Raw genomic sequence first — 23715 nt, forward strand, 5'->3', positions numbered from 1 at the left:
ACTTAACCTGCTTTTATGATGCTCAACAGTAAGTTTCTGAGTTGAAATTGGCAAATTTTAGGTCTGTATTTTTAAATTGTGTTCATTAGCTGGGTTCCTTAACAAATTAGAAACATCATAGATGCCTCACCTAGTTATGCTCTCCAGTCTGTGGAGCTTTGATTCTGAAAGAGAGTAAAGGAAAACTATGGTTTATGAAGAGATTTTTTTTTTTCTTTTTAAGAAATTGGGCCCTGGCCGGTTGGCTCAGTGGTAGAGCGTCGGCTTGGCGTGCGGAAGTCCCGGGTTCAATTCCCGGCCAGGGCACACAGGAGAAGCGCCCATCTGCTTCTCTACCCCTCCCCCTCTCCTTCCTCTCTGTCTCTCTCTTCCCCTCCTGCAGCTGCAGCCTTGGCTCCACTGGAGCAAAGGATGGCCCAGGCGCTGGGGATGGCTCCATGGTCTCTGCCCCAGGCGCTAGAGTAGCTCTGGTCGCAACAGAGCGAAGCCCCATGGGCAGAGCATCGCCCCCTGGTGGGCATGCCGGGTGGATCCCGGTCGGGCGCATGTGGAAGTCTGTCTGCCTCCCCGTTTCCAGCTTCAGAAAAATACAAAAAAAAAAGAAAGAAAAAAAAATTGAAAAAAGGCTCCCCCAAATGATGTATTCATTTCAGCACTTATATATACTGCTTACAAAAATTAGAGGATATTTCAAAAATGAATATGAAGTGATAAAGTATCCCCTAATTTTTGTGAGCAGTGTATTTTCCATATCTCAAGTAAAAAGATTATATAAAAGCCTCCATATCAGAGAATATACTCTTGATTTTTGATTTGTTACATAGCATATTAATTTTTATAAATTCAAGACAAATTGGAATGTTCTTTGAATATGTGGTGTAAAATTCACTGTAAAATGATTGACAAATGTCTTTGAAGTTACAAGCCACATGTTAATTGGCCAAATAGATAGATTTGTTAAACTTTGAGGCTGTTTTGGATTTTAAAAAGTCTGCTAGCCAGCCCTGGCCCATTGGCTCAGTGGATAAAGCGTAGGCTGCGGATGTCCTGCGTTCGATCCCTGGTTAGGGCACATATGAGAAGCCACCATCTACTTCTCTTCCCCTCTCACTCTTCTCTTTCTCTTGCCCTTCCCCTCTTGCCTCTGTTGCTTTGAGCTTTGGCCCTGGGTGCTGAGGATAGCTTGGTTCATTTGAGCATTGGGCCCAGATGAGGATTGCCAGGTTGGGGCCCATGCGGGAAGTTTATCTCCCCTACTCTCACTTAAAGAAAAAAAGTCTGTTAGCTTTGTTTTTTTGTTTTGTTTTGTTTTGTTTTAGGATTTTATTTTATTTTATGGGATAAGAGAAGTGAGAAGTATCAACTTATAGATGTTTCACTTTAGTTGTCAATAGATTGTTTGTTGTGTGTGCCATGACCAGCCAAGGCCAGGGTTTCAAATTCACGACCTCAGCGTTCCACGTTGACACTTTATCCACTGTGCCACCACAGGCCAGGCCTGCTAGCCTTGTTCTTAAATGGTCTGCCATTTTGAACATGACTACTCTTGGCAAAGGGTATTCTATGGTGATTGAGAAAAAGTGCTTATTCTTTATTCTGGAAGTCATTTAAAAAAAAAAAAATTCTTCCTACTAGTTCTCAATTAGTTCTCCATGCTCCCACCTACCCCCCACCTTATCTAGCATCTCATTTAGTCTCTGTGTGATCTCCTTTCTCTACACCTTAATGCTTACTAAGATTTTTTTTTGTCTTAAACATTTGGTTGGTCCTGTAGCTTTCTCTCAGTGGCTCAATCTTTTTCTTCCTCTTATTGCCAGATACCTGTTGCCTCTACTGTTTACCCACCCATTTCCTTTATAATGCTGAAAACTAGCTTCTGCCTCTGCTTTCCTTCTGGATTGCTGTTTTCTTGAAAGTGATTCCTTCTGGCAAAACAGTGGTTTTTTTGCTCAATTGTAATGCCACTGTGGTGTTCCATTACCCCTGGAACCCTGTTTCCTTTAATTCCCAAGACAATGCTTTCTTGTATGTATGCTTGCAGATCTTCATTTATTGATGTTCTCATTGACTCTCGGTCAGATGTGCTCTCTTCATCATACTGTGTTGCCTATTATTGAACTGGGGCTCCTAAGCCATGGCCTGAGTTTTGCTCTGCTTTTTCCCGGCCTCTGTCCTTCTGCTCGCCATTAGCTCTCTATGGATCCTAGATTTCCTCATCTGTCAGAAAAGAATTGTCTAGCAAATCATTAAGGTTCTCTTGCTAGTTTAAATATTCAACGATTTTAATATTTTAATAGGATCTTCATGAGCCACATCAGTCTGTTGGGAGCTGACCCCACTTAATTTACCAAACTATTTCTCATTATGCCTCAGCATGCACCTGTGTTCCAGGCAGGTTGGCTCAGTCTCTTCTGCTTATTTCTGCTTTTCTGCTTCTCAGCCTTCGTTTATGCTAGCCCTTGAATGATTTCATCCCTCCTTTGTGCTTTTCTAATTCCTGTCCATCCTTCAATGTGCAGTGCAAGCTTCATTTTTCCCATGAAGTCTTCCTGGGCTAAACTCACTGCAGTCTCACTTCTTGGTGTGCTTGTCACCCGGGGTGCTACAGAACCACCTGTTAGGGTTTCTTTCTTCAGGAGGGTTCATTGAACACAGCTTAGCATTGTTTTCTTGTCTCTTATCTTTTTTATCAAATAGAGTGTAAACTTTCTGAAAAGCAAGAAGCCTCTGTTAGAATTCTCTTATAGTCACCCTAGTGCCCAGCACACTTATGAGCGTACAGTGTGTCATTGGTGGAATGTTTTTCACAGAATTCTTGGTTGAAAGGTAGACTGGCTAAAATAAGTGGCAGTTTTCCTGACCTGAGGTGGTGCAATGGATAGAACATCAACCTGGAATGCTGAAGTTGCTGGTTCGAGACCCTGGGCTCGCCCAGTCAAGGCACAGAGCAGAAGCAACTGCTATGAGTTGATGCTTCCTGCTCCTTGCTCCCCCCACCTCCGGTTTCTCTCTCTCTCTTTTCTCTAAAAATAAATAAAATCTTTAAAGTAAGTGGCAGTTTAGGCTTTGTTATATTTATTAAATAACCAAATTATAATTTATTTTTTATAATAGCTTAAGTGTTATAAGTGGTATTTTAACTAGGAATAGGTTTATTTTTTTAAAGGCAGTCTAAGGAGGAACTTGTACATAATTTGTATGTCCTCCCTTAGAGCTAACATTCTTTTTGAATCAAGTTTCAGATCTGATTAACAATTGTGATCTTGGATTTGTCTCTTATTTTTAGTGATAAATAAGTTTCTACATAACAATTTCTTTTTATAATGGTCTGATAAAATAATGAAAATAAAATACTTTGAAAAGTTTTAAATTATTCAAATGTAAGATTTATACATTTTTTTACTATTTTGTTTTCACTAAATAAGGGAGATTGACTAGTCTCTAGAGCAGGCTTCCCCAAACTATGGCCCCGCGGGCCACATGCGGCCCCCTGAGGCCATTTATCCGGCCCCCCACCACACTTCCAGAAGGGGCACCTCTTTCATTGGTGGTCAGTGAGAGGAGCACTGTATGTGGCGGCCCTCCAATGGTCTGAGGGACAGTGAACTGGTTCCCTGTGTAAAAAGTTTGGGGACCCCTGCAGAGCCCCTGTAATATGTACTTTAGCTGATATATACCTTACTTTAGCATTCACTGACAAATATTTAGGTAACATCATGCATGGTAACAAATCCTTATGTAACATATCATGGATGTCCGTAATCTATCTGTTTTCTTGCTTCATCATCTAGTTGTGGCATACATATCATAATATAGGTCTTCAAGTTTGGGAAGTGTAATAGAAAAAGCCATAGAGATGTGTGAATTAGTCCAGCAGCATTGTTACAGTAGATTTTTAAATATTCCTACACTTCTTTTTATTTGACTTAAAAAAAAGTTTTTTTAATTGATTTTAGTGAGAGAGGAAGGGAGGGAGAGAGATGGGAACATCAATCTGTTCCTGTATGTGCCCTGACCTGGGATCAAATTGGCAACCTCTGCGCTTTGGGACGATGCTCCATCCAGCCGAGCTATCCAGCCAGGACTTTAATTGACTTTTTGACCAATAGGAAATTAAATTCTAAAATCTGCTAAAGTGTTTAGTATGGAGAATTTTGTTCATAAAGGAAAGGTTAGTGATATAATAGGTAATCATGCATTATTTTTACATCTTTTTCTTTGAATTACTCAGACTGCTATGGGGCATTTTTGTTTTAGCCTCTCAAATCTTTCAAATTTGTTGTTATGGGATTCTATATACACTATATTGTTGTATTATAACAACATGCTTTGTGAGCAGTATATTAAAAATGTGTTTTACACATGTTCTTCATTGGGGGTTTTGTGTGTGTCTGTGTTTGTATAAGACAAGGGACAGGAGGTATACAGGACGGCTCATTTTTAAAAGAAAGTTTAAGGAGGAGAGTGTGCCCTGGCCGGTTGGCTCAGTGGTAGAGCGTCGGCCTAGTGTGCGGAGGACCCGGGTTCGATTCCCGGCCAGGGCACAGGAGAAGCGCCCATTTGCTTCTCCACCCCTCCGCCGGGCTTTCCTCTCTGTCTCTCTCTTCCCCTCCCGCAGCCAAGGCTCCATTGGAGCAAAGATGGCCCGGGCGCTGGGGATGGCTCTGTGGCCTCTGCCTCAGGCGCAAGAGTGGCTCTGGTCGCAACATGGCGATGCCAGGATGGGCATCACCCCCTGGTGGGCAGAGCGTCGCCCCATGGTGGGCGTGCCGGGTGGATCCCGGTCGGGCGCATGCGGGAGTCTGTCTGACTGTCTCTCCCTGTCTCCAGCTTCAGAAAAATGAAAAAAAAAAAAATAAAATAAAATAAAAAAAAAAAGGAGGAGAGTGTTGTATAGAAGTGAAAGGGGAGGTTTGTGGTCAGCTTAAACTGTTAAAAGGCTTAGAATCAATATTGAAGTAGAATATGGGCATCTTAAGCTCTTTCTTTGCTGAGGATTGACTTGTTTTTATAAAAGTATTGGCTATTTTATCTGTCATCTTTTAGAATAACCTGTTTTTTTTTTGGGGGGGGTCGAGAGAGATAAGACAGAGTGACCTTGAAGAATAGAAAAATTAAGGCATTTTACATTATGGTGACTGTATCAAGTTTAAAGTTTCAGTAATTTTATCATACTATGTGGTAGAGTGGTAGAACCTTTAGTAAAACAAGCACTCAGGTTGTGCTGAAGAAAAATTTTAACATCATTGTAAATAACTGGACTTGATAGTGCCCGCATTAAAGTTTCTTTAGGTGAATGCATATTTGACCACTTCAAGTGGTGTGTGCCTGTGATAAAGTTATATTCCTTTGTTCTCTGAGTGTGGGTTTTGAGCCATTGACTATATTATCAAAAGAGCTTCTGTTGAGACAAGAAAGCCCCAAGCTAATATGGAATCTCATCCAATTATAATGAAGAATTGGAATTATCCTCTAAAATCTGACATATTTTTACTATAAATGGTATTAATTACTTTGCAGTAGCAGTAACTTGAGGTGCAAACTTCCAGATTGCATATTTCCTTTAAACCACAGCCTGACACTCTTTCGGTTTGGCTTAGGGTTTGTCACTACAGCCTGCAAGCTATTGCCTGCCCCGTTCATATTTTATAGCTTCAAGTATCTTACCCTATTGAATTTCAGGGAACATACTTTCGTGATGAAATTCTTCTCCCCTCTACTTCACATCCCCCAAGCAGGGTGTTGTATTTAGTGCAAGAGGCTTTAGCGCATAGTGGGACTTTTAGAAACTCTTTTAAAGGACATTTATTTAATTTATTAATCATAGTTTTGTAGCCAGATAATGACCATGTAGGTAATTATGGCTCATCACAATGTTAAGTGACCCTTTTCTGTTTAATTGCTAACAGCTTTCCTTGGGTAATCTTCATAGTAATTTGGACATGAGAAAACAACTCTTACCACCCCCGGTTTGTGATGGCAACATATTACATAGTAAGAGAAAGAGCTTTTGGCTGTGCATTGTTCCCTGTGGCCTTGGGCAAGCCAGTTCACCTCTCTGAACTTCAGTTTTCTATGCATTCATTGGTAAAGTGGGGATAATTCCTCCCTTACTCACATCATGAGCTTGATTAGTATCATAGGTATGAATCTTTTATATGAAAGGAAGCTGTAAAGTTAGTAATAAAAGTTTATTACCATGATTAGCCTGTGCAGTATTTTTTCAGTCAGTTATTATTATTTCTATTATTTCTATTATTATTTCTGTATGAGAAAAAATAAAACTAGAGAGGCAAAATAACTGTTTCATAGTCATATGACATGTAATTAATTGAGTTTAAACTAAAATATAGGTATCTTAATCATTAGAGCAGTAACTTTTCAATAAATAACAGCTTGACAAAAAAATTAAAATTTCTGAACAACTAGCGTAAATAGGTAAAGTAAGGGATGTATTTTTGATTCTTAAAGATAAGATATTACATTTTACCTTTTATGTTCATATGAGAGTATCTAGAAATCTTTTGATTGGTCACATGAGTTAGAAATAGACATGAATTTTGAACATTATATCTTTGATTTCAGTATTTATCATTCTTTTCACCTTATCAAAGCTTCTTGGGTTGTTAGAGGAAGTTGTAACATTGCTCACCTTTTATTTAGTTTTATAACATTGCACTTTACTTACTGCAGATTTTAGGTGAGGAGAGCTGAATTCTGAAGGTAAGAGAATAAAATTTGTGAGAACATCAGTAGGAATTTACAATTATAAGTGTGGAATTATATATTTATTTTATTATTTCATCTTGGCATTTCACAGTCCAGTTTTGTAAAGTTGATTTTCATACGTTAAGACATTCCACTTAGGATTTGATTAAATTTGAGGCAGTCTTTCAGATTTTGGTAGTATTTGTCGGCCTCGTCCTGTTTGGTTCCTCATTGTTTGTTTTTCTTTGACTCTCAAATCTTTCATCTTGTCTTTTGGCATATCTTTCTAACTCTCCTGTCTTTACCAGTGCCTTTTAATTCTATCCCAGCTCAGGGCTGGGAAAATGTTTTGCCTTTATGCTCCAGAGGTCTTCTTCCTTTTGGACTGAGAGGGGAAAAAAAGAAGCATTTGTATTTCCTGTTATGTTTCTGTTTTTGGCTTCTAATAACTGAATTTTCAGTTGGGAATAACAGAGAGATTTTGTTTTGGTCAACCATTGGCAACAAAGATCAATGAAGACCTGTGCTCTGGTTTCTGCCCTGACAAGAACTACCTTTGCAATGTTATATAAATCCCTTAAATTTTGAGCTATTTCATTATCTATAAAACAGGGGAAAAAATGATCTGACAGTCTAAAACTTTTATAATTCTAAAATGGATTGATTTTTGTTTCATGTTTTAGATCAAGTCCTCTGACTGAAAAATTTATTACAGTCACTGATGAATTAGTGATCCTTAGTTAAATGGGATCTGAGATTATTTAAATCCACTTTTGCCATAGTCCTGGCTGATGATTATCTAACCTCTACTTAGACATTTATTTTAAAATACAGTGGTAATTCATGTTTAGGGTCGGAATATGGAAATGCAGCAGGATCACAAAAAATAAGTAAAAGCCATTTATAATACCATGACTCAGAGAGCCACAGTTAAATTTTGGTGTATATAATTAAATGTGCTCATTCTGAAATCAGACTGCCTAGGTTTGAATTCTTGGGTTCAGGCTATGCCACTGCCTACTAGCCCTTGGTTAAGACACTACTTCTTCAAGCTGCAGTTTCTATATTTGTAAAATAGGGTCAATAATAGTATCTACATAGAGATGATTTAAATTAGGGAATATATGTAAAGTGTGTGGCACAGTTCCTGTGGCACAGAAGGAACTCAAAAATGTTAACTACTGTTACTAAGATCAGGTTGTTGGAACTGAGTGAGAAACTTTTTTTTAATTAAGCGAGAGGCGGAAAGGCGGAGAGACAGACTCCCGCATGCTCCCTGACCAGGATCCATCCTGCAAGCCCCATAGGGGGTGCGCTCTGCCCATCTGGGGCTGTTGCTCCATTACTTGGCAACTGAGCTATTTTAGTGCCTGAGGCAAGGCTATGGTGCTGTCCTCAGTGCCTGCGGCCAAGGGCCAACTTGCTGGAATGAGCCATAGCTGAGGGAGGAGAAGAGAGAGAGAGAGAGAGAGAGAAAGAGAGAGAGAGAAGAAAAGAGAAGGGGTAGGAGTAGAGAAGCAGATGGTTGCTTCTCCTGTGTGTCCTGACTGGGAATCGAACCCAGGACTTCCCTACACCAGGCTGATGTTCTGCTGTTGAGCCAACTTGCCAAGGCCCACATTAAAAAAAAAAAGATTTTTATTGCTTTTAGAGCGAAGGGAGAGAGAGAGAGAGAGAAAGGCGGGGGTGGTGAATAGGGGGAGGTACCTTCACTGGGCTTGGAACCAGTGACCTTAGCATTCCAAGTTGACACTGTGTCACCACAGGTCAGGCAAGACATTATTTTATCATCTCTTTTAGCGTAACAGTGTAATATGAACATTTGCCTATTTAATTAATTTTCTTTACATTAAAAAAATTTAAGGGATTATATATAATTTTTATTTTTCCTTAATATTTTAAAAATAAATTTTGATTTTTTTCTACTGAACATTCTGTTTTGCCCTCAGGGTGACCAGGGATACATCTCAAGATTACTCAGTCTATTGGTAGAATTGTAGTTGTTAGAAACTCTTCTCTTAAATAGAGCCTGATTTGTCTTATTAACACTTAAGTGTCTGCTATTTATGGTGGGAAAATATTGGGGAAATAAAGACAAGACATGGTTCTTGGTCTCAAGGAACCTAAAGTCTAGTAAGAGAAACAGACAATAAGAAAATTATGGCCTAACCTGTGGTGGCGCAGTGGATAAGTGTCAACCTGGAATACTGAGGTCGCTGGTTTGAAACCCAGGGCTTGCCTGGTCAAGGCACATATGGAAGTTGATGCTTCCTGCTCCCCCTCTTCTCTTACTCATTCCTTTTCTTTCTCTCCCCTTGCCTCTCTCCTCTCTAAAATGAATAAATAAAATCTTTTTAAAAAAGACAATATTATGGTAAATATATACATATGTATAGCAGCAGTAGGTAAGTAAGATGTACACAGTATGGGTATGTAAGAGGAGCATTTAATTTAGACTGGGCATTTAGAGTGAGCTTGTCAGAAAATGTGAAGCCTGGATTGAGCTGTGAATCTTGTAAGATCTTGTCTGCTGTACTAAAATGTTTAAACTCTTTTGAAGGCTTTGGGCAAATACAATTTCACTTAATGGCCCATCCTTTAGTGCAGCGGTTCTCAACCTGTGGGTCGTGACCCCAGCGGGGGTCGAACGACCAAAACACAGGGGTCGCCTAAAGGCCACAGGTTGAGAACCGCTGCTTTAGTGGAAGAGACTGAAGGATATGATAAAGGGAAATGATGGTATGAGGTACCATAGGAGGTAGAGGAAGATAGGGATCTAAATTCGGGTGGTGGAATTAGAGACTGAGATGGTAGAGAGGGAAAGAATGGGTTTGATTAATAGTAGTTGTTGGGTTGAATGAGAGAGTTTAAGGAACACATCTGGATTTGGAGATTATATATTTGGTATGGTCATAGTCACTAGAATTGAGGCTATCAAGGAAGGTTGAGGACCAGAGGTGGATAGGTGCTCCACCTTGACAGTGAAGTCATCGAGATTAGGTTTGCCAGATTTAGCAAATAGAAATATAGGGTGTCCAGTTAAATGTGAATTTTAGATAAACAATGAGTAAATATTTAGTATAGGTATTTCCCCAATATTGCATGGGATATACTTATACAAAAAAATTACTCATGTTTATTGAATTCAAATTTAATTGGGAGTTCTGTATTTTATCAGGCAACATTAACCTAGATCAGTGGTTGGCAAACTCATTAGTCAACAGAGCCAAATACCAACAGTACAACGATTGAAATTTCTTTTGAGAGCCTAATTTCTTAAACTTAAACTATATAGATAGGTACATTGTTATTAACTTAATCAGGGTACTCCTAAGCTGGCCTTGGTTAAAAAAGTCCTTAAATCTGATTGAACTGCATGTGGCGCGGAGCCGCGGTTTGCCGACCACTGACCTAGATGATACCTAGGTGGTGGTGGATGTGAGGTAGAGGAGAAACTGAGCCTGGAACTAAAATTTTTTGATGATGGGGGAAATATCTAGAAAGTTGGTAGGTGACTGTGACAGTGTTGGTTAGTGAGTAGCACATGAGTCATGAGCCTTAAGGAAGAGTGGGAAGAGTAGGAAAATGGGATTTGGCCTCCTTGAGTCTTCTATTCATTGTTTCTAATTCTGTCCTCTGTAACTCTTCAGAATAAGTTTGTCCTTTTACTTGAAGACAAATCTTAAGTACTTCCTAGGGGTTTTTTTATTTCCAGAAAAATACACATTCAACTATTTCTTATAGGACATTATTTCAAGACATCTTGCCATTCTGGTTGTTTCCCTCTTGGTGCACTCGTGGTGAATACTCAGGTGTACCATTTTTTAGTCCTTCTCTCAGTATTTTTATATAGGGTGGTGTTATGTAAGACTTGAAAAATGGCTTCAAAATGTGAGCTACAGTGCACTATATTTTTGGTGTTCATCTGATTTACTAGTACAGTATACCTATCAGACTGTTAATTGGCATATGTGTACATATCTGTTTTTAAAAGTTTTATTGTAAAAAGTTTCAAACAAATCAAAAGCGAGAGATGATTGTAAGTGAATCCCCATGTACCCATTACCCGTACTACTCAGTTTTATTTCATCCATACTCCCACTCATTTCTTTTCCAGCACCCCTCCATTATTGTGAAGCAGTCCCAGTTACTATCTCATTTCAGCATGACTTTTTTTGCTGCTCATTTTCATTTTTTAATATTAAAATTTTTTTTCAATTACATTTTGCATTTAATATTATTCTATATTAGTTTCAGATGTACAGCAAAATGGTTAGAAAATCATGTACTTTACAGAGAGGTCCCCCACTGCTTCAAGTACCCACCTGACCCCATACATAGTTATCACAATATTATTGACTATGTTCCTTGTACTGTAATCTACATCTCTGTGACCGTTTGGTAACTCCCAATTTGTACTGCTTAATCCATTCACCTTTTTCACACAGCCTCCAAATCCCCTCCCCTCTGACAACTGTCAGTCTGTTCTCTGTATCTGTGAGTCTGTTTCTATTTTGTTTTGTTTTTTTTTGTTTTTTGTTTTTGTATTTTCTCTGAAGCTGGGAATGGGAGAGACAGTCAGACAGACTCCCGCATGCCCCCTACTGGGATCCACCCGCACGCCCACCAGGGGCGAAGCTCTGCCCACCAAGGGGCGATGCTCTGCCCCTCCGGGGCATCGCTCTGCCTCGACCACAGCCACTCTAGCGCCTGGGGCAGAGGCCAAGGAGCCATCCCCAGTGCCCGGGCCATCTTTGCTCCAATGGAGCCTTGGCTGCGGGAGGGGAAGAGAGAGACAGAGAGGAAGGAGGGGGGGTATGGAGAAGCAAATGGGCGCTTCTCCTATGTGCCCTGGCCGGGAATCGAACCCGGGTCCCCTGCACGCCAGGCTGACGCTCTACCGCTGAGCCAACCGGCCAGGGCCTTCTATTTTGTTTATTGTGTTTATTAGATTCCACATATAAGTGAAATCAATGTTATTTGTCTTTCTCTGTTAACTTATTTCACTTGGCATAATACCCTCTAGGTCCATCCACAGCATGACTTATTAACTTACGTTGACTTTTAGAGCTATGTTATATGAAAACAGTACTCAATTTGGAATCAGAAGACTTGAGTTTGTGTCCTCATTTTCTGAAGGAAAAAGAAGAATGAGTTCACCTGGGCAAGTCAGGCTGTCTGAGCCTTAACTAATGTTTTGAAGAGAGTATGTGTGGGTTGTGGAGGGGGTAATGACCATAAGCTACCTGCTTTTTTTCTACAAGGCCCTGTGTGAACCAGAGACATGAAGGAATATATGTGAAAATACTTTGCAAACTCAACTTAAAGCGAAAGCATTTTACTCCAGTTATATAGTTCATCATTGTTAGTAGATGATCCTTCTGTAAGTGCTTAAAAGTTATCTGCATCATAATGTCTTAAAATTATTTGGATGTTGACATTAAATTAAGTACATAGTCCTGAAATCACCTTTTCCCTTTATCCACCCTTGTGTTTTGACAATTGGGGCAACATTTTGTAATTTCCTATGTGGCACGTTTCTCTTTTTCATGATTTCTCAAAGTTTACTACAGCATTTTTCTTTATCACTTGTCTAAATTTTCATCTATACCCTTGGATTAATTCATGTAGACTTGAATTCAAATAAAGCAGGTGAGATCTTTAAGCTTTAAAAGTTCTGATGGCTCTCAGCAGTGTTCTTCAAATTTGAAGATCATTTTGTTTTCTGCTATAACAGAAGTAAAATTGAATCAAGTAGTTCTGTGTTTAATCTCCTGTTGGTATTATACATGTACTCAAGTGGTTCATGTCTTTCCTCCTCCTCTTGATCTTAATATAGTTTTAAAAGCCTTTAAATATTTATTTTAACATATTATCTTTAAAGTTTTTAGTTATTCTGAACTTTTAACTATTTTTATACTATACCATCAATTTGTCCATTGTATATAGTGGAGAGAGAGAATATAGGAGAGAGAGAATATAGGAGAGAGAGAAAAAGCTTTAACTTGTGGTTGTGGCATCTTAGTTGTTCATTGATTGCTCTCTCATTTGTGCCTTGACTGGGGGTGTTCAGCCAAGCCAGTGACCCCTTGCTCAAGCCAGCAACCTTGGGCTCAAGCCAGTGACCTTTGGGCTCAAGCCAGCGGCCATGGGGTCATGTCTATGATCCCACACTCAAGCCGTCGACCCTACGCTCAAGCTGGATGAGCCCGCACTCAAGCCAGTGATCTCGGGGTTTCGAACTTGGGTCCTCAGTGTCCCAGGCCAATGCTCTATCTACTGCACCATCACCTTGTCATTTCTTTCTTTTTTTGTGACAGAGACAGAGAGAGGAACAGGTAGGCACAGACAGGAAGGGAGAGAGATAATTCTTCCTTGCTGTACCTTAGTTGTTCATTGATTGCTTTCTCATATGTGCCTTGACGGGGGGTGGGAGTCAGGGGCTCCTGCAGAGTGAGTGACCCCTTGCTCAAGCCAAGGACCTTGGGATTCAAGCCAGCAACTTGGGCTTCAAGCCAGCAACCTTTGGGCTCAAGCCAACGACCATGGTGTCATGTCTGTGATCCCATGCTCAAGCCTGCGACCCTGTGCTCAAGCTGGTGAGTTCGTGCTCAAGCCAGATGAGTCTGCACTCAAGCTGGCAACCTCAGGGTTTCGAACCCCGGTCCTCCATGTCCCAGTCCAGCTGGACTGCGCCTGGTCAGGCTGTATGTTCATTCTTAAAAGTCCTTATAAATACTGAACTCTGGGGGTAAGGAAGAACAATTGGTACAGGCATATTAATTTTTTTAGATATGCCAGCTTTACTAGATCACTTAAAACTTTTGTTGAAAGTACAGATTTTCTAGCCCTTCTGAACATCTAGGAATTTTACAGGTATAGATAATAAGTTGTAGTTTTAAAAATCTTCCCAGGTTATTTTGATGTAAAACTGGGTTTGTGAATCATTGTTGTATGACGTGCAGGGAGACTTTAGTTTCTGGGTAGTTATTTAGTAGGTTATAGCACAGTCACCTATACTACTGTGACAAATAGAAAAAACACTAGGTGAAGTTTTAAAACCATATTTTAAAATGGAGGGCTATAGAAATAATGATGAATTGATGAATTTAAATTCCAGATGTAGAAGAGCCCTTTAGGTGAAAAGCAGATTGCTGGCATTTGTTGATTCTGGGCACAGACTAAAGAAAAAGGATGAACCAGAGGTGAACCCAAGTCTTATTAATACTGCAGTATAGCTCTTACACAGCTCAATTTCTGGATGGATTGAAACGATCAGCCTCTCTCATCCCTTTTGCCTAATAGAGTACATAGGGAACTCTCATGGGAAGACATTCTGGAGTTTTTGAGGTTCTTTCATATATAGTGTCAAGCATACAATGAACAACTTCCAAAAATTTGAAAGGGTAGGAAACTGTGACTCATAATCAAAAAGAAACATAAACTATAAAAGTAGACCCACAGGTAATTGAAACGAACAGACAAGGACTTTAATATGCTAAAGGATATATAGGAAATGATGGACAAAATGAATGAAAGATTGGAAAATTTCTATACAGAATTGGAATAAAAAAAACAATCTTGGCTGCTTAAGGTCTTTCATTTCTATATTAATTTGAAAACTGTGGTGTAGGACTTTAGGATCTTATTCCACTGTTTGCACTATTCTTCATTGTTCTTAAAAAAGTGGGAAACCAGGTCAATTGAATGTATACTATTTAATTTCTATGAAGCAAGGATTATGTCTGTCTTGTTTACTGCTTTACCCTAAGGGCTTTAGTACAATGCCTGCAATGCAGAAAACAACCCCCAACAGCAAAGAATTATCCAGTCCAAAATGTCAGTAGTGCTGAGGTTGAAAATCTTGATTTAATAGCACAGAGCCCATGTGATCATGAAACAGTTTCAACTTCCAATTCAGTGGACTGTGATGAAATCATTCTTTCCTTGGGAACCAAGACCTCAAAACCAGCAGATAACATACGAACCAGAAGCAAAAATTATGCTAATGGGTTTTTAAGGGTAATGAGAGAAACCACTTCTACCTATGCTGCTTGATTCGCAGACACATGTATTCTCGCTATGGAAAAAACAAATAACGTATATTGGTTGTTAATTCAAAGCGTATACTTGAAGATTTGGTCCAAATAGCACTGTAACTGAGTCTTCAGCAGGCCATTCTATTCTGTTAGGCCAGCTGCTTCCAGATGTTGAGTATGTAGTAAGACCAGTGAATTCCAAGGTTCATAGTCCATTCCTGCACTTCTTTTGCTGTAAAATGAGTTGTTTTATTTTGCTTGTAGGGGGACTATAGCTTATATATTTAATTTTACCTTTCTTCTGCTCTTAAATTGTTGTCTACTAATGGACTGGAGAACATTTCCACATCTCCAGTTTGATTTACACATTAGTTTTCAGATAAATTGAAGACTTATGTACGCTGCTCACAAAAATTAGGGGATATTTAAAAATGAATATGAAGAGATAAATAATCCCCTAATTTTTGTGAGCAGTGTGTTATATAAAGTGTGTATTTTATAATACTGATTTTATTTTTTTCTCATTGACTATAATACAATCATTTTGGCATAAGTAGGAAATAGTTAAAAGTAGACTAATCATGGCTCTGGCTGGATGGTTCAGCTGGTTGGAGTATCATCCGGATATGCAAGGGTTGCACGTTCAATCCCAGGTCAGGGAAAATACAGGAACAGATCAATGTTTCTGTCTGCCTCTCTCTCTCCCTTTCTCTTTCTAGAATCAATAAATAAGTTAAAAAAAAAAAAAAGAAAACTACAGTGGGTCATCTCAATATTTACCTGGAAGGTGAATTTCTGTTGGCTGTATCCTCTTTGTGATAATTTCGAGTTTAATTTGATCTGTGTCTTTTTTTAATGAATGGAATTCTTTCATTCAGCCTCATAGTAGCAAGTGACCATTAGTACATCACTAAATAGCTCAGGCTTATGGCTTGAACTAAGTTAGGTTGTAAACTTAGCACTGTGGCAGGTGCTTGAACTGTGTTATGTGAAAATTCTCTTTCTTCCTTTGATGAATTTAGGATTGTTTTCTATGTCATGCTACAACTAACACATAGAATCTTTGCCATTCAAAACCTGTTTTCTCAGCCTCAGGAAGGAGGTGAAGCCTTGTTTGGAATCTTCACTGACTGTACTAACTTCTGCACTTTTTAATTTATTAAAAATTTTAATTTGCGAATTGTGCTAGAATATTTTTTACTATGATCTTAAAATTTGAATCCCCAAGGTGAACATCATAGACATTTAGCTGTGCCTATTTGGACTCTACTATTTGGATATCTATTTTCATTTTTTACATCAATTGCATTATTTTTTCACATAATTAGGAAAGGATGATTCAGAAATTTGATTGACAGCTTTTTAAAGAATTTTGTTAGGAAAATAATTTTCACAATTGAAGATAATTCATATATTAGCTAAAATGATGACCTGGGGGCAAATTGTTTTGGTAGGTAAACACTACCTTAGAGATCTGGGGTTGCCAGTGTCACTTATGTACTTTTACTTTTTTTTTTTTTGTATTTTTCTGAAGCTGGAAACGGGGAGAGACAGACAGACTCCCGCATGCGCCCGACCGGGATCCACCCGGCACGCCCACCAGGGGGCGATGCTCTGCCCCTCTGGGGCATTGCTCTGTTGCGACCAGAGCCACTCTAGCGCCTGAGGCAGAGGCCAAGGAGCCATCCCCAGTGCCCGGGCCATCTTTGCTCCAATGGAGCCTCAGCTGCGGGAGGGGAAGAGAGAGAGAGGAAGGAGAGGGGGAGGGATGAAGAAGCAGATGGGTGCTTCTCCTGTGTGCCCTGGCCGGAAATCGAACCCGGGACCTCTGCACGCCAGGCCGACGCTCTACCACTGAGCCAACCAGCCAGGGCCTGTACTTTTAATTTTTTAAATAATTTAAAACTTATAGAAAAGTTGCAACAATAGTATAAAAGCCCCTTATAGTCTTTACCAAGATTTACTATTTATATTTTACTACATGTGTTTTATGTTTTATTATTTGTTCTCTCTCTCGCTCTCTCCTTCTTCCTCTCTCCCTCTATTTCCCTTTCTCCTTCCCTGTCTCCTTCTCACCTTCTCTTCTTCTCTCCAGTGTGTGTTTGTACATGGAGGAGGTTTCTGACAGTAAGTTGTAGGCATTAAATTCCTTTACTCCTAAATACTTCAGTGTGTCTTAAGAATAAGGAAGGACATCTCTTACTTAACTATAGTACAATTATTGAAGTCAGGACGTTTAATATTGATAACAATATTCTCTTCAATACATGGTCTATATTCAAAGTTCATCATAGCATTGCCCAAATAATTCATATACTTTAAAAATCTATTTTTTTTTGCCAATTTACTGTTTTATTTCAATAGTGATTTTTGAAGTGGCACTTTTTTTTCTTTTTTAACCTTTGGGTTGCATATGTGGGAATTAATATTCAACAGTGTAAACTGTACATAAATTACATAGCATGTTTTTATGCTTAGGCATGTGCAGAGGCATGTTAAGGTCGATTGAGGCCCCAGGCGCAGAAGAAAATATTGGGTCCCTTAAAAAAAAGAGAGAAGGAAAATAAAAATACATGTTAACTATATTTTTAAATAAATAAATATGTACTTCTAATGTTAAAATTGCACATATGAAACTAAACTTGGTGTCATTAGAAAAAAGTGTAAAGTTAGGGTTTTGTGGGGCCCAAGGCGGGCACCCCATGTACTTGCAATTAAATCTGCCTCCGGGCATTTGTAGCTTAAGTCTTAGTGTGCTAGGCTCCAGCACTTCAGAATACTTTGGCCAGTCTTTTTGGAACATGATTTTACTTAAAACATTTTTTAGAAAAAGATTTTTTTAATTCAAACAATATGGCTGTATTATGTAATAGAATGCAAACTTGACATTTATTTTTAAGGTAAAACATGAGATTTCAAAGAAGTTATTTATCTGTCAATAATTGAGAGTCAGGATCAGGCCAGATTTCCTTAAGGTCGGGGAAGTGTCTCCTAGGTGAGGTTGGTGAAGTGAAGGTGGGGAGAATTGATTGATATCATTTTGATATAGAGGCTTGCTTATTGTATAAGTAATTTATACAAAAAGTGTACATCAAGTGTCAGAATTTTTGTTGCTCTTTGTACTTGATAGTTTTTTTTTGTTTGTTTTTTTACAGAGACAGAGAGTGAGTCAGAGAGAGGTATAGACAGGGACAGACAGACAGGAACGGAGAGAGATGAGAAGCATCAATCATTAGTTTTTCATTGCGCGTTGCAACACCTTAGTTGTTCATTGATTGCTTTCTCATACGTGCCTTGACCGCGGGCCTTCAGCAGACCGAGTAACCCCTTGCTGGATTCAGCGACCTTGGGTTCAAGCTGGTGGGCTTTTGCTCAAACCAGATGAGCCCGCACTCAAGCTGGAGACCACAGGGTCTCGAACCTGGGTCCTCTGCATCCCAGTCCGATGCTCTATACACTGCGCCACCGTCTGGTCAGGCTGTACTTGATAGTTTTTAAAATTGCATTTTCTGAGTGTTTTGTATAGAAATGTATTTTGTTTTTGTATCCAGCAACTCGTCACTAAGTGACTTATCTCTAGAATCTTTGGATTTTCTGTATTGATCTATTACCTGTAAATAGTTGCAGTTTTATTTCATAATTTTCAATCTTTGTAGCTTTTTTCTTTTACTCTGTGAACCATTGAGGTTTTTCAGTGTTGAATAGGAGTAAAGGTGTTGGCCATCTGTTTTATATCTTAAAAGGAAAGATTAAATACAATGTTGATAAGTTTTTTAAGAAAATATTATATTAAGGGAGCTTCCTTGATAATTTTCTTGGTAATTTTAAAAATTCTTAAGTGGATATTGAGTATTATTAAATGTTTATTCAGCCTTCTTTGAGGTATAATTTTTTTTTTTAGTCTGTTTATACTTATTATTTTCTGATTTCTAGTAAATTAACCTTGCATTCTAGAGGCTGTTCTTGGTTGAAATGTATAATTAAAAAAAAAAATTATTGCTGGATTAAATTTGCTGACACTTTTGTTTAGGATGTTTGTACCTATGTTTAGTAAGGTCTATTTGTAATTTTCCTCTCATATATATAGCCTTTGTCTAGTTTTCATATCAAGGTTATTTTAGCTCTGGCTGGATAGCTCAGTTGGTTAGAGTGTAGTCTGGATATTCAAAGATTGCTGGTTTGATCCCGGGTCAGGACACATACAGAAACAGAATGATGTTTCTCTCTCTAAAAATCAGTAAATAGAGGTGGTGGGGGCTTGAGCATGGGTTTGCCGACTTGAGAATGGGATCATAAACATGACCCCCAGGGTCTCTGGCTTAAGCCCAAGGTTGCTGGCTTGAGGAAGGGGTCACTGGTTCAGCTGCCCTTGTCAAGGCACATATGAGAAAGCAATCAATGAGCAACTAAGGTGCTGCAACTATGAGTTGATGCTTCTTATCTCTCTCCTTTCCTGTCTGTCCTTCTCTCATGCTCTCTCTCGCTTAAAAAAAAAATCACTAAATAGTAAAAAAATAATAATAAAGGTTATCTTTTTATGTTCTCTGCATGTTTATGTAGTATTGGAATTATATGTTGATTCAAAGTTTGGCAGAACTCTCCAGTAAAACCACCTGGGTTCAGTACTGTCTTGGAGGGGAAATTTTAATGCACTGAATTTGTTTCTTAAATTATTGTGAGACTATTCTTATTCTTTTTCTTAAATCAGTTTTTAAAAAAGTTTATTTTTTATTAAGTGAGAGAAGGGGAGACAGAAAGACAGACTCCTGTATGCACCCCGACCGGATCCACATGGCAAACCCCCTACTGGGCCATGCTGCCCACCTGGGGTGTTGCTACGTTGCTTGGCAACCAAGTCATTTTTAGCGCCTGAGGCAGAGACCATGGAACCATCCTCAGCACCAGGGCCAACTAGCTTGAACCAATCAAGCCATGGCTGCAGGAGAGAGAGAGAGAGAGAGAGAGAGAGAGAGAAAGAGAGAGAGGAGGAGAGGGGAGGAGGGGAGGGATGGAGAAGCAGATGGTCGCTTCTCCTGTGTGTTCTGACCAGGAATTGAACCCTGGACATCTACATGCCAGGCTGATGCTCTACCACTGAACCAAACAGCCTGGCCTATTTTATTGATTTTAGAGAGGGAGGGAGACAGGAAGAGAGAGAGACAGGAACGTTCTGTTCCTGTATATGCCCTGACTGGGAATTGAACTGACATCCTCTCTGCTTCAGGATAATGCTCTATCCAACTGAGCTATCTGGCCAGGGCTTTAGTCAGTTTTGATAAATTGTATTTATTTTTAAGACTGTCCATTGCAACTCAAATTATTCGTGATACTTTTTAATGACTTGCTTAATTTTAATCTCTCTGGGAACTGAAGTTATATTCTATTTTTCACTCTTATTGTTTGTTTATTCCTTTATTTTTTGATTGATTTTCTGTTTGTGTATTTGATCTATATTTTCAAAGACACAGTTTTTACTTTTGTTTACTTGTCTGTTTTCTATTTTGTCAATTTTGCTCTTATTTTTTTTTCCTTGGGTTATTCTGTCATCTTTTTTGAGTTTTTAATTTTATTTTTAATTGTGGTAAAATATATATCACACAGATTTTACTATCTTTTTTTTTTTTTTTCTGAAGCTGGAAACGGGGAGGCAGACCTACTCCTGCATGCGCCCAACCGGGATCTACCCAGCACGCCCACCAGGGGGCGATGCTCTGCCCATCCGGGGCATCGCTCTGTCGCGACCAGAGCCACTTTAGTGACCAGAGCCACTCTAGCGCCTGGGGCAGAGGCCAAGGAGCCATCCCCAGCACCTGGGCCATCTTTTGCTCCAATGGAGCCTCGGCTGCGGGAGGGGAAGAGAGAGACAGAGAGGAAGGAGAGGGGGAGGGGTGGAGAAGCAGATGGGCGCTTCTCCTGTGTGCCCTGGCCAGGAATCGAACCTGGGACTTCCGCACGCCAGGCCGATGCTCTACCACTGAGCCAACCAGCCAGGGCCAGATTTTACTATCTTAATAACCATTTTTAAGTATAAAGCTCAATATATACTTCAGTATATAGTTCAGTATGTAAGTACATTCACATTGTCGTGCAACTAATCTGGAACTTTCTCATTTTACAGCACTGAAACTGTAACCATGAAATAACTATATACTCCTCATTCCTCCTTCTCCCAGTCCATGGCAGCCAGCGGTCTACTTTGTGTGTGTCTGAATTTGACTACTCTAAGAACCTCATATAAGTGGAATCATATAGTATTTGTCTTTTTGAGGAACAACCTTACTGTTTCCCATAGCAGCTGCATCATTTTGCATTGCCATGAATAGTGCACTAGAGTTCCAATTTCTCTACATTCTCCCCAACACTTATTATTTTATTATTTTGTTAGTAGCCATCCTGTTGATTGTGAGTTGTTTTTTCTGACCTTTGAAGTTGGATTTTAGCTTATTAATTTTGAATGTTTATTTTTGGATTTAAGTATTCAAAACTATAAATTTATTAAATGCTACTTTAGTTGTATCTCACAGGTTTGATGATTGGCTTTTCATTATTTCTTGATTCTAGATACTTCTGTTTTCTATTATGATTTGTCCTTTCATCCAGAGTGTTTCTTAATTTTGTTTTCCTAGTTTTTTGGTTATTAATTTCTATCTTTATACTATGACCAATGAGTATGGTTTATAAGATCCTAGTGCAGGGTTCCCCAAACTTTTTACACAGGGGGCCAGTTCACTGTTCCTCAGATCGTTGGAGGGCTGGACTATAAAAAAAACTACGAACAAATCCCTATGCACACTGCACATATTTTAAAGTAAAAAAACAAAGTGGGAACAAATACAGTATTTAAAATAAAGAACAAGTAAATTTAAATCAACAAACTGACCAGTATTTCAGTGGGAACTATGGGCCTGCTTTTGGCTAATGAGATGGTCAATGTCCGGTTCTATATTTGTCACTGCTAGCCATAACAAGTGATATGACGTGCTTCCGGAGCCCTGATGGGTGTGTCCTGGGTCACCAGAAGTAGTACTGTACGTGAGCGACGACACGCTTTGCGTGCACATCCGCATCCTGTGCTCTTCTCACTGACCACCAATGAAAGAGGTGCCCCTTCTGGAAGTTTGGCGGGGGCCAGATAAATGGCCTCAGGGGGCCGCATGTGGCCTATGGGCCGTAGTTTGGGGCCCCTGACCTAGTGCATTCAAATTTGAAGTTAGCTTTATTGACTTGATCATTGCATTAGTTATTACTATGTAATAAATTTCCCCAAATGTAGCAATTTTGAACAACAAACATTATCTTAAAATTTCTGAATGTTGAGAATCCAGTAGTAGCTTAGCTATGTATTTCTGACTTGGACTCTTTTTTTTTTTTTAAGTGAAAGGAGGGGATAGGGGATCTAAAGAGTTTTTTTTAAGTGAAAGGAGGGGATCTAGAGAGACAGACATCCACATGTGCACCAACTGGGATCCACCCGCAACCCCTGTCTGGGGCCGATGTTCAAATCAACAAAACTATCCTCAGCGCCCGGGGCTGACACTCTAACCAATTGAACTTCTGACTAAGACGGGAAGAGAGAAAAGGGGGAGAGGGAGGTGAAGAGAAGCAGCTGGCCACTTCTCATGTGTGCCTGGACCTGGGATTGAACCGTGGATGTCTGCATGCTGGGCTGATGCTCTATCCACTGAGACAACCAGCCAGGGCTGGCTCAGAATCTTGCATGAGGTTGCAGTCAAGCTCTTGATTTGGGCTGCAGTAATTTGAAAGCTTGAGTGGGGCTTGAGGATTCACTTTTCCTATTTTTTTTTTTTTTTGGTAGTTTTATTTAGACAATTAATTTTAATGGGGTGACATTGGTCGACTAGAGCACATAGATTTAGAGAAAACATCTCCAGATCATTTTGACATTCGATTATGTTGTATACCCATCACCCAAAGTCAAATCGTCCTCCGTCACCCTTCATTTGGTTTTGAGGATTCTCTTCTAAGCTAATCATTTGCGCAGTTCTTAGGAGGCCTCAGTTATTTGCTAGCTGTTTGCAAAAGTTCTTTCTGTTCCTTTCCACATGGTCCTCTCCACAGTGCTGCTCGTGACATGTCAGCTGGTATCTCCCTGAGTTAGTGATCTGAGAAACAGAAGCCACAGTCCTTTATGACTCTTGGAAGTCACATGCCTTCACTTCTGCCATATTATATTGGTCATACTGAACAACCCTGGTACACAAGGTGAGAAAGGTTAATACAAGGACATGGATAATAAAACTCAGGGATCATTGGGGACCACCTTGGAATCTGATTACCACTCACATACAGTCCCATTTTTATAAATATTCCATGAGTTCTTAAAAATAATGTGTAGTCCCTAGTTCTTGGGTATGAGTTTTACCAATGTCATTTTGATCAAGTTTATTAAGCAGGTCAACTCTTCTAAAGTCCGATTTTATACACACACACACACACACACACACACACACACACACACACACACACTGTTGGGTAAACAAATGTTTTTTTAAGTTTGCTCGCTTGTATTGGGGCAGCGTCCTGTGTGTATAGTCTATAGAAGGCTGTGGATGCTTGCCATCAGGGCGGCAGATTGCTAATTGCAAATTGCCTTCCTGCTTGGGAGGGGCGATTGTTTGCTGGAGAAGGATTTTTTCCCCAGCCTGTTTTGCTGGAGAGTGCAGAAAGAAAGAGAGAGAGAGAGAGAGAGTGTGTGTGGAGGGTGAGTCTAGAGAATGAGTCCAGGTTGTGGAACCGGAGACCTAGTCGGGACTTGGGATCTTGATTTCCAGCTGGCCTGTTTGGCTGGGGAGTGCTGAGACTGGTGGGGTCCTGAGATGGGAGAAAGGGAGGCGGTCTTCCCTGCCTGTTTGCTTGTCCGCCATTACAAGACTCTAATAAAAGGAAAGCCCACCATTTTCTGGCTCCACTGTTCCCAGATCCAATGGGAACCTGCATCTGCATGGCC

At 39.6% G+C, this 23715-nt stretch overlaps 1 protein-coding gene and 1 non-coding gene across 6 annotated transcripts in view; both read left to right on the plus strand.

Moving 5' to 3' along the window:
• The window catches only part of NF1 (neurofibromin 1), a 238987-nt gene that overhangs the window by 3663 nt on the left and 211609 nt on the right, over positions 1 to 23715 (plus strand). Inside the window, exon 2 of one of the 5 annotated variants that reach the window (XM_066363768.1) lies at positions 22827 to 22970. The exons of the other annotated variants lie outside the window; for them this stretch is intronic. The gene's annotated coding sequence lies outside the window, so the exon portion shown is untranslated. The remainder of the gene's footprint in view (positions 1 to 22826; positions 22971 to 23715) is intronic. 5 annotated transcript variants of the gene reach the window in all.
• Positions 4469 to 4544, plus strand: TRNAT-AGU (transfer RNA threonine (anticodon AGU)). Its single transcript has one exon. It is a non-coding gene; the product is annotated as a tRNA-Thr (tRNA).

This window comes from Saccopteryx leptura, chromosome 2 (assembly GCF_036850995.1).
Source record: "Saccopteryx leptura isolate mSacLep1 chromosome 2, mSacLep1_pri_phased_curated, whole genome shotgun sequence".
Taxonomy (NCBI): domain Eukaryota; kingdom Metazoa; phylum Chordata; class Mammalia; order Chiroptera; family Emballonuridae; genus Saccopteryx; species Saccopteryx leptura.